Raw genomic sequence first — 23,202 nt, forward strand, 5'->3', positions numbered from 1 at the left:
AGCGCAGGGAGCCCCCGTCCCTGCGCGATCCCCCTCTATGCCGCTGTCACTACTGACAGCGGCATCAGAGGGGTTAAATGCCCGCGATCGGCGATAGCGCCGATCGTGGGCGTTGCTGCGGGGTGTCAGCTGTCGTATACAGCTGACACCCGCACCCGATCACCGCGGCGCTTAGCGCGAGACCGCGGTGATCGGTGTGCCGTACTAGTACTGCTGCTGGCACTAATGCAGTGCCGGCAGCGCAGTACTAGTACGGCGCATGTCGCGAAGGGGTTAAAGCCGGTATTTCAATTACCGGCTTTTGCTTTCTCCTTCCTAAACCCGACATGATATGAGACCTGGTTTACATACAGTAAACCATCTCATATCCCCCTTTTTTTTGCATATTCCACACTACTAATGTTAGTAGTGTGTCTATGCAAAATTTGGCCGTTCTAGCTAGTAAATTAAGGGGTTAAATGGCGGAAAAAATTGGCGTGGGCTCCCGCACAATTTTCTCCGCCAGAGTAGTAAAGCCAGTGACTGAGGGCAGATATTAATAGCCTGGAGAGGGTCCATGGTTATTGGCCCCCCCTGGCTAAAAACATCTGCCCCCAGCCACCCCAGAAAAGGCACATCTGGAAGATGCGCCTATTCTGGCACTTGGCCACTCTCTTCCCATTCCCGTGTAGCGGTGGGATATGGGGTAATGAAGGGTTAATGCCACCTTGCTATTGTAAGGTGACATTAAGCCTAATTAATAATGGAGAGGTGTCAATTATGACACCTATCCATTATTAATCCAATACTAGTAAAGGGTTAAAAAAAACACACACACATTATTAAAAATTATTTTAATGAAATAAAAACAAAGGTTGTTGTATTATTTTATTTAACGCCCAATCCAATCACTGAAGACCCTCGTTCTGTAACAAAAAAAACATAATAAACCAACAATATCCTTACCTTCCGCAGATCTGTAAAGTCCAACGATGTAAATCCATCTGAAGGTGTTAAAATATTTTGCAGACACGAGCTTTGCTAATGCAGCAGCTCATGTCTGCAAAACCCCGGAGAATGAAGGTAAAGTAGGTCAATGACCTATATTTAGCTTCATTTGCGGTGAGGCGCCCTCTGCTGGTTGTTCCTAGATCATGGGAATTTTCCTAGAAAGCTCCCTGGCTCGAGTTCATATGAGGACAACCAGCAGAGGGCGCCCTCTTATGATCTTGAGCCAGGGAGCTTTCTAGGAAAGTTCCCACGATCTAGGAACAGCCAGCAGAGGGCGCCTCACCGCAAATGAAGCTAAATATAGGTCATTGACCTACTTTACCTTCATTCGCTGGGGTTTTGCAGGCCGGAGTAGCGCTGCATTAGCAGAACTCCTGCCTGCAAAATATTTTAACCCCTTCAGATGGATTTACATCGTTGGACCTTACAGATCCTCGGAAGGTATGTATATTTTTATTTATTTAGTGAGTGGATTGAGAGTAGAATAAATTAATACAACAACCTTTGTGTTTTTTTCATGAAATTAATTTTTAATAATGTGTGTTTTTTTTAACCCTTTACTAGTATTGGATTAATAATGGATAGGTGTCATAATTGACGCCTCTCCATTATTAATTTGGCTTAATGTCACCTTACAATAGCAAGGTGGCATTAACCCTTCATTACCCCATATCCCACCGCTACACGGGAATGGGAAGAGAGTGGCCAAGTGCCAGAATAGGCGCATCTTACAGATGTGCCTTTTCTGGGGTGGCTGGGGGCAGGTATTTTTAGCCGGGGGGGAAGCCAATAACCGTGGACCCTCTCCAGGCTATTAATATCTGCCCTCAGTCACTGGCTTTACTACTCTGGCGGAGAAAATTGTGCGGGAGCCCACGCCAATTTTTTCCGCCATTTAACCCCTTAATTTACTAGCTAGAACGGCCAAATTTTGCATATACACACTACTAACATTAGTAGTGTGGAATATGCAAAAAAAATGGGGATATGAGATGGTTTACTGTATGTAAACCAGGTCTCATATCATGTCGAGTTTTAGGAAGGAGATAGCAAAAGCCGGCAATTAAATTACCGGCTTTAAAGCCATCTAGCGCTGTATGAAGTATCACCCTGCCTACGGAGGAGCTACGGACCACTATTTTCGGGACTTTTCAGCGTATTACGGCCGTAATATACAGACCGTATTTTCATACGCTGTGTGTGACGCCGGCCAAAGGGTTGTCCACTACTTGGATTATCCCTTATTAAATGCTGTATTCCCACATTTAAAATAGACAAAAAAAACAGATACTCTCCTCCTTCACCAGATGTCGGTATCGGGTCTGACAGCAGTCATGTGACATTGTTATGTCTTGTGAGCGCTGCAGCCAATCAGTAGGTGTGAGCACTCCTCTCAACTTTGAAAGACAGTAAAGAGGGACATATATCTGCAGTGTGCACCATGGCAATTTCTGTTTTACACTCAACGATTTCACAAACTTTGCATAGTTCTTTATATGCACTCGCAAAGAAATATTGCACTTAGGAAACTTCATTAGAGTTCCCACACAATATGGTACATCTTTCATGGACCCCACAGTACCCCTCACACATAGTATTATGCCCCCACATTCCTGCACAACACACAAAGCATGATGCCCATATAGTACACCCCACACACAGTATGAAGCCCCTATACTACACAGTATGATGCCCCTGTAATACAGCCTGCAATACAAAGTAGGATGCCCCTATAATACAGCCTGCCACACAGTATGATGCCCCCATAATACAGCCTGCCACACAGTATGATGCCCCCATAATACAGCCTGCCACACAGTATGATGCTCCTATAGTACACCCTGCCACACGGTATGATGCCCCTATAGTACACCCTGCCACATACAATATGATGCCCTTATAGTACGCCCTGCCGCACACAGTATGATGTCTCTATAGTACACCCTGCCACGCACAGTATGATGTCTCTATAGTACACCCTGCCACACACAGTATGATGCCCCTATAGTACACCCTGCCACACACAGTATGATGTCCCTATAGTACACCCTGCCACACACAGCATGATGTCCCTATAGTACACCCTGCCACACACAGTATGTTGTCCTTATAGTACACCCTGCCACACACAGTATGATGTCCCTATAGTACACCCTGCCACACACAATATGATGCCCTATAGTACACCCTGCCACACACAGTATGTTGTCCTTATAGTACACCCTGCCACACACAGTATGATGTCCCTATAGTACACCCTGCCACACACAGCATGATGTCCCTATAGTACACCCTGCCACACACAGTATGTTGTCCTTATAGTACACCCTGCCACACACAGTATGATGTCCCTATAGTACACCCTGCCACGCACAGTATGATGTCTCTATAGTACACCCTGCCACACACAGTATGATGTCCCTATAGTACACCCTGCCACACACAGTATGATGCCCTTATAGTACGCTCTGCCACACACAGCATAATGTCCCTATAGTACACCCTGCCACACACAGTATGATGCCCTATAGTACACCCTGCCACACACAGTATGATGCCCTTATAGTACGCCCTGCCACGCACAGTATGATGTCTCTATAGTACACCCTGGCACACACAGTATGATGCCCCTATAGTACACCCTGCCACACACAGTATGATGCCCCTATAGTACACCCTGCCACACACAGTATGATGTCCCTATAGTACACCCTGCCACACACAGTATGATGTCCCTATAGTACACCCTGCCACACACAGTATGATGCCGTTATAGTACGCCCTGCCACACACAGCATGATGTCCCTATAGTAAACCCTGCCACACACAGTATGATGCCCTATAGTACACCCTGCCACACACAGTATGATGTCCCTATAGTACACTCTGCCACACACAGTATGATGTCCCTATAGTACACCCTGCCACACACAGTATGATGCCCTATAGTACACCCTGCCACACACAGTATGTTGTCCTTATAGTACACCCTGCCACACACAGTATGATGTCCCTATAGTACACCCTGCCACGCACAGTATGATGTCTCTATAGTACACCCTGGCACACACAGTATGATGCCCCTATAGTACACCCTGCCACACACAGTATGATGCCCCTATAGTACACCCTGCCACACACAGTATGATGTCCCTATAGTACACCCTGCCACACACAGCATGATGTCCCTATAGTACATCCTGCCACACACAGTATGTTGTCCTTATAGTACACCCTGCCACACACAGTATGATGCCCTATAGTACACCCTGCCACACATAACATGATGTCCCTATAGTACACTCTGCCACACAGTATGATGTCTCTATAGTACACCCTGCCACACACAGTATGATGCCCTTATAGTACACCCTGCCACACACAGTATGATGCCCCTATAGTACACCCTGCCACACACAGTATGATGCCCTATAGTACACCCTGCCACACACAGTATGATGCCCCTATAGTACACCCTGCCACACACAGTATGTTGTCCTTATAGTACACCCTGCCACACACAGTATGATGCCCTTATAGTACCCCCGGCCACACACAGTATGATGTCCCTATAGTACACTCTGCCACACACAGTATGATGCCCTTATAGTACGCCCTGCCACACACAGTATGATGTCCCTATAGTACACCCTGCCACACACAGTATGATGCCCTTATAGTACGCCCTGCCACACACAGTATGATGTCCCTATAGTACACCCTGCCACACACAGTATGATGCCCTTATAGTACGCCCTGCCACACACAGTATGATGTCCCTATAGTACACCCTGCCACACACAGTATGATGCCCTATAGTACACCCTGCCACACACAGCATGATGTCCCTATAGTACACCCTGCCACACACAGTATGATGCCCTATAGTACACCCTGCCACACACAGCATGATGTCCCTATAGTACACTCTGCCACACACAGTATGATGTCTCTATAGTACACCCTGCCACACACAGTATGATGCCCCTATAGTACACCCTGCCACACACAGTATAATGCCCTATAGTACACCCTGCCACACACAGTATGATGCCCCTATAGTACACCCTGCCACACACAGTATGATGCCCCTATAGTACACCCTGCCACACACAGTATGATGTCCCTATAGTACACCCTGCCACACACAGCATGATGTCCCTATAGTACACCCTGCCACACACAGTATGTTGTCCTTATAGTACACCCTGCCACACACAGTATGATGCCCTTATAGTACGCCCTGCCACACACAGTATGATGTCCCTATAGTACACCCTGCCACACACAGCATGATGTCCCTATAGTACACCCTGCCACACACAGTATCATGTCCCTATAGTACACTCTGCCACACACAGTATGATGTCCCTATAGTACACCCTGCCACACACAGTATGATGTCCCTATAGTACACCCTGCCACACACAGTATGATGCCCTTATAGTACACCCTGCCACACACAGTATGATGCCCTATAGTACACCCTGCCACACACAGTATGTTGTCCTTATAGTACACCCTGCCACACACAGTATGATGCCCTTATAGTACGCCCTGCCACACACAGTATGATGTCCCTATAGTACACCCTGCCACACACAGTATGATGCCCCTATAGTACACCCTGCCACACACAGTATGATGTCCCTATAGTACACCCTGCCACACACAGTATGATGCCCTTATAGTACGCCCTGCCACACACAGCATAATGTCCCTATAGTACACCCTGCCACACACAGTATGATGCCCTATAGTACACCCTGCCACACACAGTATGATGCCCTTATTGTACGCCCTGCCACACACAGCATGATGTCCCTATAGTACACCCTGCCACACACAATATGATGCCCTATAGTACACCCTGCCACACAGTATGATGTCCCTATAGTACACGCTGCCACACACAGTATGATGCCCCTATAGTACACCCTGCCACACACAGTATGATGTCCCTATAGTGCACCCTGCCACACACAGTATGATGCCGTTATAGTACGCCCTGCCACACACAGCATGATGTCCCTATAGAAAACCCTGCCACACACAGTATGATACCCTATAGTACACCCTGCCATACACAGCATGATGTCCCTATAGTACACCCTGCCACACACACTATGATGCCCTATAGTACACCCTGCCACACACAGCATGATGTCCCTATAGTACACTCTGCCACACAGTATGATGTCCCTATAGTACACCCTGCCACACACAGTATAATGCCCCTATAGTACACCCTGCCACACACAGTATGATGCCCCTATAGTACACCCTGCCACACACAGTATGATGTCCCTATAGTACACCCTGCCACACACAGTATGATGCCGTTATAGTACGCCCTGCCACACACAGCATGATGTCCCTATAGTAAACCCTGCCACACACAGTATGATGCCCTATAGTACACCCTGCCACACACAGTATGATGTCCCTATAGTACACTCTGCCACACACAGTATGATGTCCCTATAGTACACCCTGCCACACACAGTATGATGCCCTATAGTACACCCTGCCACACACAGTATGTTGTCCTTATAGTACACCCTGCCACACACAGTATGATGTCCCTATAGTACACCCTGCCACGCACAGTATGATGTCTCTATAGTACACCCTGGCACACACAGTATGATGCCCCTATAGTACACCCTGCCACACACAGTATGATGCCCCTATAGTACACCCTGCCACACACAGTATGATGTCCCTATAGTACACCCTGCCACACACAGCATGATGTCCCTATAGTACACCCTGCCACACACAGTATGTTGTCCTTATAGTACACCCTGCCACACACAGTATGATGTCCCTATAGTACACCCTGCCACACACAGTATGATGTCCCTATAGTACACTCTGCCACACACAGTATGATGTCCCTATAGTACACCCTGCCACACACAGTATGATGCCCTTATAGTACACCCTGCCACACACAGTATGATGCCCTATAGTACACCCTGCCACACACAGTATGTTGTCCTTATAGTACACCCTGCCACACACAGTATGATGCCCTTATAGTACGCCCTGCCACACACAGTATGATGTCCCTATAGTACACCCTGCCACACACAGTATGATGCCCCTATAGTACACCCTGCCACACACAGTATGATGTCCCTATAGTACATTCTGCCACACACAGTATGATGTCTCTATAGTACACTCTGCCACACAGTATGATGTCCCTATAGTACACCCTGCCACACACAGTATGATGCCCTATAGTACACCCTGCCACACACAGTATGATGCCCTTATAGTACGCCCTGCCACACACAGCATGATGTCCTTATAGTACACCCTGCCACACACAGTATGATGCCCTATAGTACACCCTGCCACACAGTATGATGTCCCTATAGTACACCCTGCCACACAGTATGATGCCCTTATAGTACACCCTGCCACACACAGTATGATGCCCTATAGTACACCCTGCCACACACAGTATGATGCCCTTATAGTACGCCCTGCCACACACAGCATGATGTCCCTATAGTACACCCTGCCACACACAATATGATACCCTATAGTACACCCTGCCACACAGTATGATGTCCCTATAGTACACCCTGCCACACACAGTATGATGCCCTATAGTACACCCTGCCACACACAGCATGATGTCCCTATAGTACACCCTGCCACACACAGTATGATGCCCTATAGTACACCCTTCCACACACAGCATGATGTCCCTATAGTACACTCTGCCACACACAGTATGATGTCTCTATAGTACACCCTGCCACACACAGTATGATGCCCCTATAGTACACCCTGCCACACACAGTATGATGCCCTATAGTACACCCTGCCACACACAGTATGATGCCCCTATAGTACACCCTGCCACACACAGTATGATGCCCCTATAGTACACCCTGCCACACACAGTATGATGTCCCTATAGTACACCCTGCCACACACAGCATGATGTCCCTATAGTACACCCTGCCACACACAATATGATGCCCTATAGTACACCCTGCCACACAGTATGATGTCCCTATAGTACACCCTGCCACACACAGTATGATGCCCCTATAGTACACCCTGCCACACACAGTATGATGTCCCTATAGTACACCCTGCCACACACAGTATGATGCCGTTATAGTACGCCCTGCCACACACAGCATGATGTCCCTATAGTACACCCTGCCACACACAGTATGATGCCCTATAGTACACCCTGCCACACACAGCATGATGTCCCTATAGTACACCCTGCCACACACAGTATGATGCCCTATAGTACACCCTGCCACACATAGCATGATGTCCCTATAGTACACTCTGCCACACAGTATGATGTCTCTATAGTACACCCTGCCACACACAGTATGATGCCCTTATAGTACACCCTGCCACACACAGTATGATGCCCCTATAGTACACCCTGCCACACACAGTATGATGCCCTATAGTACACCCTGCCACACACAGTATGATGCCCCTATAGTACACCCTGCCACACACAGTATGTTGTCCTTATAGTACACCCTGCCACACACAGTATGATGCCCTTATAGTACGCCCTGCCACACACAGTATGATGTCCCTATAGTACACTCTGCCACACATAGTATGATGCCCTTATAGTACGCCCTGCCACACACAGTATGATGTCCCTATAGTACACCCTGCCACACACAGTATGATGCCCTTATAGTACGCCCTGCCACACACAGTATGATGTCCCTATAGTACACCCTGCCACACACAGTATGATGCCCTTATAGTACGCCCTGCCACACACAGTATGATGTCCCTATAGTACACCCTGCCACACACAGTATGATGCCCTATAGTACACCCTGCCACACACAGCATGATGTCCCTATAGTACACCCTGCCACACACAGTATGATGCCCTATAGTACACCCTGCCACACACAGCATGATGTCCCTATAGTACACTCTGCCACACACAGTATGATGTCTCTATAGTACACCCTGCCACACACAGTATGATGCCCCTATAGTACACCCTGCCACACACAGTATGATGCCCTATAGTACACCCTGCCACACACAGTATGATGCCCCTATAGTACACCCTGCCACACACAGTATGATGCCCCTATAGTACACCCTGCCACACACAGTATGATGTCCCTATAGTACACCCTGCCACACACAGCATGATGTCCCTATAGTACACCCTGCCACACACAGTATGTTGTCCTTATAGTACACCCTGCCACACACAGTATGATGCCCTTATTGTACGCCCTGCCACACACAGTATGATATTCCTATAGTACACTCTGCCACACACAGCATGATGTCCCTATAGTACACCCTGCCACACACAGTATGATGTCCCTATAGTACACTCTGCCACACACAGTATGATGTCCCTATAGTACACCCTGCCACACACAGTATGATGTCCCTATAGTACACCCTGCCACACACAGTATGATGCCCTTATAGTACACCCTGCCACACACAGTATGATGCCCTATAGTACACCCTGCCACGCACAGTATGTTGTCCTTATAGTACACCCTGCCACACACAGTATGATGCCCCTATAGTACACCCTGCCACACACAGTATGATGCCCTTATAGTACACCCTGCCACACACAGTATGATGCCCTATAGTACACCCTGCCACACACAGTATGATGCCCCTATAGTACACCCTGCCACACACAGTATGATGCCCCTATAGTACACCCTGCCACACACAGTATGATGCCCCTATAGTACACCCTGCCACACACAGTATGATGTCCCTATAGTACATTCTGCCACACACAGTATGATGTCTCTATAGTACACTCTGCCACACAGTATGATGCCCTATAGTACACTCTGCCACACAGTATGATGCCCTTATAGTACACCCTGCCACACACAGTATGATGCCCTTATAGTACGCCCTGCCACACACAGCATGATGTCCCTATAGTACACCCTGCCACACACAGTATGATGCCCTATAGTACACCCTGCCACACACAGTATGATGTCCCTATAGTACAACCTGCCACACAGTATGATGCCCTTATAGTACACCCTGCCACACACAGTATGATGCCCTATAGTACACCGTGCCACACACAGTATGATGCCCTTATAGTACGCCCTGCCACACACAGCATGATGTCCCTATAGTACACCCTGCCACACACAATATGATGCCCTATAGTACACCCTGCCACACAGTATGATGTCCCTATAGTACACCCTGCCACACACAGTATGATGCCCCTATAGTACACCCTGCCACACACAGTATGATGTCCCTATAGTACACCCTGCCACACACAGTATGATGCCGTTATAGTACGCCCTGCCACACACAGCATTATGTCCCTATAGTACACCCTGCCACACACAGTATGATGCCCTATAGTACAACCTGCCACACATAGCATGATGTCCCTATAGTACACCCTGCCACACACAGTATGATGCCCTATAGTACACCCTGCCACACATAGCATGATGTCCCTATAGTACACTCTGCCACACAGTATGATGTCTCTATAGTACACCCTGCCACACACAGTATGATGCCCTAAAGTACACCCTGCCACGCACAGTATGTCGTCCTTATAGTACACCCTGCCACACACAGTATGATGCCCCTATAGTACACCCTGCCACTCACAGTATGATGCCCTTATAGTACACCCTGCCACACACAGTATGATGCCCTATAGTACACCCTGCCACACACAGTATGATGCCCCTATAGTACACCCTGCCACACACAGTATGATGCCCCTATAGTACACCCTGCCACACACAGTATGATGCCCCTATAGTACACCCTGCCACACACAGTATGATGTCCCTATAGTACATTCTGCCACACACAGTATGATGTCTCTATAGTACACTCTGCCACACAGTATGATGTCCCTATAGTACACCCTGCCACACACAGTATGATGCCCTATAGTACACCCTGCCACACACAGTATGATGCCCTTATAGTACACCCTGCCACACACAGTATGATGCCCTTATAGTACGCCCTGCCACACACAGCATGATGTCCCTATAGTACACCCTGCCACACACAGTATGATGCCCTATAGTACACCCTGCCACACAGTATGATGTCCCTATAGTACACCCTGCCACACAGTATGATGCCCTTATAGTACACCCTGCCACACACAGTATGATGCCCTATAGTACACCCTGCCACACACAGTATGATGCCCTTATAGTGTGCCCTGCCACACACAGCATGATGTCCCTATAGTACACCCTGCCACACACAATATGATGCCCTATAGTACACCCTGCCACACAGTATGATATCCCTATAGTACACCCTGCCACACACAGTATGATGCCCGTATAGTACACCCTGCCACACACAGTATGATGTCCCTATAGTACACCCTGCCACACACAGTATGATGCCGTTATAGTACGCCCTGCCACACACAGCATGATGTCCCTATAGTACACCCTGCCACACACAGTATGATGCCCTATAGTACACCCTGCCACACACAGCATGATGTCCCTATAGTACACCCTGCCACACACAGTGTGATGCCCTATAGTACACCCTGCCACACATAGCATGATGTCCCTATAGTACACTCTGCCACACAGTATGATGTCTCTATAGTACACCCTGCCACACACAGTATGATGCCCTTATAGTACACCCTGCCACAAACAGTATGATGCCCCTATAATACACCCTGCCACACACAGTATGATGCCCTATAGTACACCCTGCCACACACAGTATGATGCCCCTATAGTACACCCTGCCACACACAGTATGTTGTCCTTATAGTACACCCTGCCACACACAGTATGATGCCCTTATAGTACGCCCTGCCACACACAGTATGATGTCCCTATATTACACTCTGCCACACACAGTATGATGCCCTTATAGTACGCCCTGCCACACACAGTATGATGTCCCTATAGTACACCCTGCCACACACAGTATGATGCCCTTATAGTACGCCCTGCCACACACAGTATGATGTCCCTATAGTACACCCTGCCACACACAGTATGATGCCCTTATAGTACGCCCTGCCACACACAGTATGATGTCCCTATAGTACACCCTGCCACACACAGTATGATGCCCTATAGTACACCCTGCCACACACAGTATGATGCCCTATAGTACACCCTGCCACACACAGCATGATGTCCCTATAGTACACTCTGCCACACACAGTATGATGTCCCTATAGTACACCCTGCCACACACAGCATGATGTCCCTATAGTACACCCTGCCACACACAGTATGATGCCCTATAGTACACCCTGCCACACACAGCATGATGTCCCTATAGTACACTCTGCCACACACAGTATGATGTCTCTATAGTACACCCTGCCACACACAGTATGATGCCCCTATAGTACACCCTGCCACACACAGTATGATGCCCTATAGTACACCCTGCCACACACAGTATGATGCCCCTATAGTACACCCTGCCACACACAGCATGATGTCCCTATAGTACACTCTGCCACACACAGTATGATGTCTCTATAGTACACCCTGCCACACACAGTATGATGCCCCTATAGTACACCCTGCCACACACAGTATGATGTCCCTATAGTACACCCTGCCACACACAGCATGATGTCCCTATAGTACACCCTGCCACACACAGTATGTTGTCCTTATAGTACACCCTGCCACACACAGTATGATGCCCTTATAGTACGCCCTGCCACACACAGTATGATGTCCCGATAGTACACCCTGCCACACACAGCATGATGTCCCTATAGTTCACCCTGCCACACACAGTATGATGTCCCTATAGTACACTCTGCCACACACAGTATGATGTCCCTATAGTGCACCCTGCCACACACAGTATGATGTCCCTATAGTACACCCTGCCACACACAGTATGATGCCCTTATAGTACACCCTGCCACACACAGTATGATGCCCTATAGTACACCCTGCCACACACAGTATGTTGTCCTTATAGTACACCCTGCCACACACAGTATGCTGCCCTTATAGTACGCCCTGCCACACACAGTATGATGTCCCTATAGTACACCCTGCCACACACAGTATGATGCCCCTATAGTACACCCTGCCACACACAGTATGATGTCCCTATAGTACACCCTGCCACACACAGTATGATGCCCTTATAGTACGCCCTGCCACACACAGCATAATGTCCCTATAGTACACCCTGCCACACACAGTATGATGCCCTATAGTACACCCTGCCACACACAGTATGATGCCCTTATAGTACGCCCTGCCACACACAGCATGATGTCCCTATAGTACACCCTGCCACACACAATATGATGCCCTATAGTACACCCTGCCACACAGTATGATGTCCCTATAGTACACCCTGCCACACACAGTATGATGCCCCTATAGTACACCCTGCCACACACAGTATGATGTCCCTATAGTACACCCTGCCACACACAGTATGATGCCGTTATAGTACGCCCTGCCACACACAGCATGATGTCCCTATAGTAAACCCTGCCACACACAGTAATGCCCTATAGTACACCCTGCCACACACAGCATGATGTCCCTATAGTACACCCTGCCACACACAGTATGATGCCCTATTGTACACCCTGCCACACACAGCATGATGTCCCTATAGTACACTCTGCCACACAGTATGATGTCTCTATAGTACACCCTGCCACACACAGTATGATGCCCCTGTAGTACACCCTGCCACACACAGTATGATGTCCTATAGTACACCCTGCCACACACAGTATGATGCCCCTATAGTACACCCTGCCACACACAGTATGTTGTCCTTATAGTACACCCTGCCACACACAGTATGATGCCCTTATAGTACGCCCTGCCACACACAGTATGATGTCCCTATATTACACCCTGCCACACACAGTATGATGTCCTTATAGTACGCCCTGCCACACACAGTATGATGCCCTATAGTACACCCTGCCACACACAGCATGATGTCCCTATAGTACACCCTGCCACACACAGCATGATGTCCCTATAGTACACTCTGCCACACAGCATGATGCCCTTATAGTACACCCTGCCACACACAGTATGATGCCCTATAGTACACTCTGCCACACACAGTATGATGCCCTATAGTACACCCTGCCACACACAGCATGATGTCCCTATAGTACACCCTGCCACACAGTATGATGTCCCTATAGTACACCCTGCCACACACAGCATGATGTCCCTATAGTACACTCTGCCACACAGTATGATGTCTCTATAGTACACCCTGCCACACACAGTATGATGCCCCTATAGTACACCCTGCCACACACAGTATGATGCCCTATAGTACACCCTGCCACACACAGTATGATGACCCTGTAGTACACCCTGCCACACACAGTATGATGTCCCTATAGTACACCCTGCCACACAAAGTATGATGCCCTATAGTACACCCTGCCACACACAGTATGATGCCCTATAGTACACCCTGCCTCACACAGTATGATGCCCTATAGTACACCCTGCCACACACAGCATGATGTCCCTATAGTACACCCTGCCACACACAGTATGATGCCCTATAGTACACCCTGCCACACACAGCATGATGTCCCTATAGTACACTCTGCCACACAGTATGATGTCTCTATAGTACACCCTGCCACACACAGTATGATGCCCCTATAGTACACCCTGCCACACACAGTATGATGCCCTATAGTAGACCCTGCCACACACAGTATGATGCCCTATAGTACACCCTGCCACACACAGCATGATGTCCCTATAGTACACCCTGCCACACACAGTATGTTGTCCTTATAGTACACCCTGCCACACACAGTATGATGCCCTTATAGTACGCCCTGCCACACACAGTATGATGTCCCTATAGTACACTCTGCCACACACAGCATGATGTCCCTATAGTACACCCTGCCACACACAGTATGATGTCCCTATAGTACACTCTGCCACACACAGTATGATGTCCCTATAGTACACCCTGCCACACACAGTATGATGTCCCTATAGTACACCCTGCCACACACAGTATGATGCCCTTATAGTACACCCTGCCACACACAGTATGATGCCCTATAGTACACCCTGCCACGCACAGTATGTTGTCCTTATAGTACACCCTGCCACACACAGTATGATGCCCCTATAGTACACCCTGCCACACACAGTATGATGCCCTTATAGTACACCCTGCCACACACAGTATGATGCCCTATAGTACACCCTGCCACACACAGTATGATGCCCCTATAGTACACCCTGCCACACACAGTATGATGCCCCTATAGTACACCCTGCCACACACAGTATGATGCCCCTATAGTACACCCTGCCACACACAGTATGATGTCCCTATAGTACATTCTGCCACACACAGTATGATGTCTCTATAGTACACTCTGCCACACAGTATGATGCCCTATAGTACACCCTGCCACACACAGTATGATGCCCTTATAGTACACCCTGCCACACACAGTATGATGCCCTTATAGTACGCCCTGCCACACACAGCATGATGTCCCTATAGTACACCCTGCCACACACAGTATGATGCCCTATAGTACACCCTGCCACACAGTATGATGTCCCTATAGTACAACCTGCCACACAGTATGATGCCCTTATAGTACACCCTGCCACACACAGTATGATGCCCTATAGTACACCGTGCCACACACAGTATGATGCCCTTATAGTACGCCCTGCCACACACAGCATGATGTCCCTATAGTACACCCTGCCACACACAATATGATGCCCTATAGTACACCCTGCCACACAGTATGATGTCCCTATAGTACACCCTGCCACACACAGTATGATGCCCCTATAGTACACCCTGCCACACACAGTATGATGTCCCTATAGTACACCCTGCCACACACAGTATGATGCCGTTATAGTACGCCCTGCCACACACAGCATTATGTCCCTATAGTACACCCTGCCACACACAGTATGATGCCCTATAGTACAACCTGCCACACACAGCATGATGTCCCTATAGTACACCCTGCCACACACAGTATGATGCCCTATAGTACACCCTGCCACACATAGCATGATGTCCCTATAGTACACTCTGCCACACAGTATGATGTCTCTATAGTACACCCTGCCACACACAGTATGATGCCCTATAGTACACCCTGCCACGCACAGTATGTTGTCCTTATAGTACACCCTGCCACACACAGTATGATGCCCCTATAGTACACCCTGCCACTCACAGTATGATGCCCTTATAGTACACCCTGCCACACACATTATGATGCCCTATAGTACACCCTGCCACACACAGTATGATGCCCCTATAGTACACCCTGCCACACACAGTATGATGCCCCTATAGTACACCCTGCCACACACAGTATGATGCCCCTATAGTACACCCTGCCACACACAGTATGATGTCCCTATAGTACATTCTGCCACACACAGTATGATGTCTCTATAGTACACTCTGCCACACAGTATGATGTCCCTATAGTACACCCTGCCACACACAGTATGATGCCCTATAGTACACCCTGCCACACACAGTATGATGCCCTTATAGTACACCCTGCCACACACAGCATGATGCCCTTATAGTACGCCCTGCCACACACAGCATGATGTCCCTATAGTACATTCTGCCACACACAGTATGATGTCTCTATAGTACACCCTGCCACACAGTATGATGCCCTTATAGTACACCCTGCCACACACAGTATGATGCCCTATAGTACACCCTGCCACACACAGTATGATGCCCTTATAGTACGCCCTGCCACACACAGCATGATGTCCCTATAGTACACCCTGCCACACACAATATGATGCCCTATAGTACACCCTGCCACACAGTATGATGTCCCTATAGTACACCCTGCCACACACAGTATGATGCCCCTATAGTACACCCTGCCACACACAGTATGATGTCCCTATAGTACACCCTGCCACACACAGTATGATGCCGTTATAGTACGCCCTGCCACACACAGCATGATGTCCCTATAGTACACCCTGCCACACACAGTATGATGCCCCTGTAGTACACCCTGCCACACACAGCATGATGTCCCTATAGTACACTCTGCCACACAGTATGATGTCTCTATAGTACACCCTGCCACACACAGCATGATGTCCCTATAGTACACCCTGCCACACACAGTATGATGCCCTATAGTACACCCTGCCACACATAGCATGATGTCCCTATAGTACACTCTGCCACACAGTATGATGTCTCTATAGTACACCCTGCCACACACAGTATGATGCCCTTATAGTACACCCTGCCACACACAGTATGATGCCCCTATAATACACCCTGCCACACACAGTATGATGCCCTATAGTACACCCTGCCACACACAGTATGATGCCCCTATAGTACACCCTGCCACACACAGTATGTTGTCCTTATAGTACACCCTGCCACACACAGTATGATGCCCTTATAGTACGCCCTGCCACACACAGTATGATGTCCCTATAGTACACTCTGCCACACACAGTATGATGCCCTTATAGTACGCCCTGCCACACACAGTATGATGTCCCTATAGTACACCCTGCCACACACAGTATGATGCCCTTATAGTACGCCCTGCCACACACAGTATGATGTCCCTATAGTACACCCTGCCACACACAGTATGATGCCCTTATAGTACGCCCTGCCACACACAGTATGATGTCCCTATAGTACACCCTGCCACACACAGTATGATGCCCTATAGTACACCCTGCCACACACAGTATGATGCCCTATAGTACACCCTGCCACACACAGCATGATGTCCCTATAGTACACTCTGCCACACACAGTATGATGTCCCTATAGTACACCCTGCCACACACAGCATGATGTCCCTATAGTACACCCTGCCACACACAGTATGATGCCCTATAGTACACCCTGCCACACACAGCATGATGTCCCTATAGTACACTCTGCCACACACAGTATGATGTCTCTATAGTACACCCTGCCACACACAGTATGATGCCCCTATAGTACACCCTGCCACACACAGTATGATGCCCTATAGTACACCCTGCCACACACAGTATGATGCCCCTATAGTACACCCTGCCACACACAGCATGATGTCCCTATAGTACACTCTGCCACACACAGTATGATGTCTCTATAGTACACCCTGCCACACACAGTATGATGCCCCTATAGTACACCCTGCCACACACAGTATGATGTCCCTATAGTACACCCTGCCACACACAGCATGATGTCCCTATAGTACACCCTGCCACACACAGTATGTTGTCCTTATAGTACACCCTGCCACACACAGTATGATGCCCTTATAGTACGCCCTGCCACACACAGTATGATGTCCCGATAGTACACCCTGCCACACACAGCATGATGTCCCTATAGTACACCCTGCCACACACAGTATGATGTCCCTATAGTACACTCTGCCACACACAGTATGATGTCCCTATAGTACACCCTGCCACACACAGTATGATGTCCCTATAGTACACCCTGCCACACACAGTATGATGCCCTTATAGTACACCCTGCCACACACAGTATGATGCCCTATAGTACACCCTGCCACACACAGTATGTTGTCCTTATAGTACACCCTGCCACACACAGTATGCTGCCCTTATAGTACGCCCTGCCACACACAGTATGATGTCCCTATAGTACACCCTGCCACACACAGTATGATGCCCCTATAGTACACCCTGCCACACACAGTATGATGTCCCTATAGTACACCCTGCCACACACAGTATGATGCCCTTATAGTACGCCCTGCCACAAACAGCATAATGTCCCTATAGTACACCCTGCCACACACAGTATGATGCCCTATAGTACACCCTGCCACACACAGTATGATGCCCTTATAGTACGCCCTGCCACACACAGCATGATGTCCCTATAGTACACCCTGCCACACACAATATGATGCCCTATAGTACACCCTGCCACACAGTATGATGCCCTATAGTACACCCTGCCACACACAGTATGTTGTCCTTATAGTACACCCTGCCACACACAGTATGCTGCCCTTATAGTACGCCCTGCCACACACAGTATGATGTCCCTATAGTACACCCTGCCACACACAGTATGATGCCCCTATAGTACACCCTGCCACACACAGTATGATGTCGTTATAGTACGCCCTGCCACACACAGCATGATGTCCCTATAGTAAACCCTGCCACACACAGTATGATGCCCTATAGTACACCCTGCCACACACAGCATGATGTCCCTATAGTACACCCTGCCACACACAGTATGATGCCCTATAGTACACCCTGCCACACACAGCATGATGTCCCTATAGTACACCCTGCCACACACAGTATGATGCCCTATTGTACACCCTGCCACACACAGCATGATGTCCCTATAGTACACTCTGCCACACAGTATGATGTCTCTATAGTACACCCTGCCACACACAGTATGATGCCCCTGTAGTACACCCTGCCACACACAGTATGATGTCCTATAGTACACCCTGCCACACACAGTATGATGCCCCTATAGTACACCCTGCCACACACAGTATGTTGTCCTTATAGTACACCCTGCCACACACAGTATGATGCCCTTATAGTACGCCCTGCCACACACAGTATGATGTCCCTATATTACACCCTGCCACACACAGTATGATGTCCTTATAGTACGCCCTGCCACACACAGTATGATGCCCTATAGTACACCCTGCCACACACAGCATGATGTCCCTATAGTACACCCTGCCACACACAGCATGATGTCCCTATAGTACACTCTGCCACACAGCATGATGCCCTTATAGTACGCCCTGCCACACACAGTATGATGCCCTATAGTACACTCTGCCACACACAGTATGATGCCCTATAGTACACCCTGCCACACACAGCATGATGTCCCTATAGTACACTCTGCCACACAGTATGATGTCCCTATAGTACACCCTGCCACACACAGCATGATGTCCCTATAGTACACTCTGCCACACAGTATGATGTCTCTATAGTACACCCTGCCACACACAGTATGATGCCCCTATAGTACACCCTGCCACACACAGTATGATGCCCTATAGTACACCCTGCCACACACAGTATGATGACCCTGTAGTACACCCTGCCACACACAGTATGATGTCCCTATAGTACACCCTACCACACAAAGTATGATGCCCTATAGTATACCCTGCCACACACAGTATGATGCCCTATAGTACACCCTGCCTCACACAGTATGATGCCCTATAGTACACCCTGCCACACACAGCATGATGTCCCTATAGTACACCCTGCCACACACAGTATGATGCCCTATAGTACACCCTGCCACACACAGCATGATGTCCCTATAGTACACTCTGCCACACAGTATGATGTCTCTATAGTACACCCTGCCACACACAGTATGATGCCCCTATAGTAGACCCTGCCACACACAGTATGATGCCCTATAGTAGACCCTGCCACACACAGTATGATGCCCTATAGTACACCCTGCCACACACAGTATGATGCCCCTGTAGTACACCCTGCCACACACAGTATGATGCCCTATAGTACACCCTGCCACACACAGTATGATGCCCCTATAGTACACCCTGCCACACACAGTATGTTGTCCTTATAGTACACCCTGCCACACACAGTATGATGCCCTTATAGTACGCCCTGCCACACACAGTATGTTGTCCCTATAGTACACCCTGCCACACACAGTATGATGCCCCAGAGTACACCCTGCCACACACAGCATGATGTCCCTATAGTACACCCTGCCACACACAGCATGATGTCCCTATAGTACACTCTGCCACACAGTATGATGCCCTTATAGTACACCCTGCCACACACAGTATGATGCCCTTTAGTACACTCTGCCACACACAGTATGATGCCCTATAGTACACCCTGCCACACACAGCATGATGTCCCTATAGTACACTCTGCCACACAGTATGATGTCCCTATAGTACACCCTGCCACACACAGCATGATGTCCCTATAGTACACTCTGCCACACAGTATGATGTCTCTATAGTACACCCTGCCACACACAGTATGATGCCCCTATAGTACACCCTGCCACACACAGTATGATGCCCTATAGTACACCCTGCCACACACAGTATGATGCCCCTATAGTACACCCTGCCACACACAGTATGATGACCCTGTAGTACACCCTGCCACACACAGTATGATGTCCCTATAGTACACCCTGCCACACAAAGTATGATGCCCTATAGTACACCCTGCCACACACAGTATGATGCCCTATAGTACACTCTGCCACACAGTATGATGTCTCTATAGTACACCCTGCCACACACAGTATGATGCCCCTATAGTACACCCTGCCACACACAGTATGATGCCCTATAGTACACCCTGCCACACACTGTATGATGCCCCTATAGTACACCCTGCCACACACAGTATGATGTCCCTATAGTACACCCTGCCACACACAGTATGATGCCCTATAGTACACCCTGCCACACACAGCATGATGTCCCTATAGTACACTCTGCCACACAGTATGATGTCCCTATAGTACACCCTGCCACACACAGTAGGATGTCCCATAGTACACCCTGCCACACACAGTACGATGTCCTTATAGTACACCCTGCCACACACAGTATGATGCCCTATAGTACACCCTGCCACACAGAGCATGATGCCCCTATAGTACACCCTGCCAGGCAAAATATGATGCCTCTATTGTACACCCTGCCACCACAGTATGATGCCCCTATAGTACACCCTGCCACACACAGTATGATGCCTCTATAATCTGTAATTTCCTCTTCCAATATGAAAGGGACAAGATCTTCTGTTTGTGAGTTCTTGAGGAAATACAGTGCCATTACCATCCTGGCGTGTATGATTTTGCCATATGAGACAAAGATAATTCAAAGATTAGATTTCCATCTAAATGGAAATAGCACATATAGTCAGGGTAGGGTTGACTACAGACAGAATAGAAACCCCATGTAAAAATAGTCTATGTGCCAGAAGCTGTCACTGCACAGGTTGCACCAATAGTATGTTCGCCCTAGGGTCTGTGGTCAGGTACAGTGTGGCTCAACTCATGCCCACTATCTAACCCATGGGATCTGCCTCTCTAAGCGGGAACATTTCTTCTCGTGGAGAGTGCCAGGCTGGTGTAAGGAGACTTATAGGCCACGCAATGCTCTTCAAGGAATTTCAATATGCAACTAGCCACAGAGAGAAACTTTACCCCTTCAAACCTCTGTCAAAGGCCTCTCACCAGGCCAAACCAGTTCTCCTAATTTGCACTGGCGAAGGTCAACCATCCCAAAACATGAGTCTGCAAAAGGAAAGTCTGATTTGTCTTCTTACGCATGTAGAGGAGCTGCGGAGACACCATCACGTGTTTCTCAACACAGGCAGTGAATAGCCAGGCCTTTCCCCGGGAAGGAACAACCAAGGGAAGGGCAGCATCCAATAAAGGAAAACATCCAATAAAGGAAAACCACCTATGCCAAGCATGGTATCCATCCACAGACAATTGTTTCGGGGTTTTGCCCTTCATCAGTGTGTAGTAGGAAACTGGCTATCAGGAGCAGTGCCTAGTAGAAAGTCTATAAAGGCACGGATGATTGACCTCGTGGAGACCAAAACATCCAACACCGCGGAAACACCATCACGTGTTTCTCAACGCAGTGATCCAGAACACTGCCCCCAAATATGCAAATGCATGTAGAGGAGCTGCGGAGACACCATCATGTGTTTCTCAACGCAGCCAGTGAATAGCCAGGACTTTCCCCGGGAAGGAACAACCAAGGGAGGGGCAGCATCCAATAAAGGAAAACATCCAATAAAGGAAAACCACCTATGCTAAGCATGGTATCCATCCACAGACAGCTGTTTCGGGGTTTTTGCCCCTCATCAGTGTGGAGTAGGAAACTGGCTATCAGGAGCAGTGCCTGGTAGAAAGTCTATAAACATAAGGATGAATGACCTCGGGGAGATCAAAACATCCAACACCGCAGAGACATCATCACGTGTTTCTCAACACAGTGATCCAGAACACTGCCCCCAAATATGCAAATGCATGTAGAGGAGCTGCAGAGACACCATCACGTGTTTCTCAATGCAGGCAGTGAATAGCCAGGCCTTTCCCTGGGAAGGAACAACCAAGGGA

This window comes from Ranitomeya imitator, chromosome 1 (genome assembly GCF_032444005.1).
Source record: "Ranitomeya imitator isolate aRanImi1 chromosome 1, aRanImi1.pri, whole genome shotgun sequence".
Classification (NCBI taxonomy): Eukaryota; Metazoa; Chordata; class Amphibia; order Anura; family Dendrobatidae; genus Ranitomeya; species Ranitomeya imitator.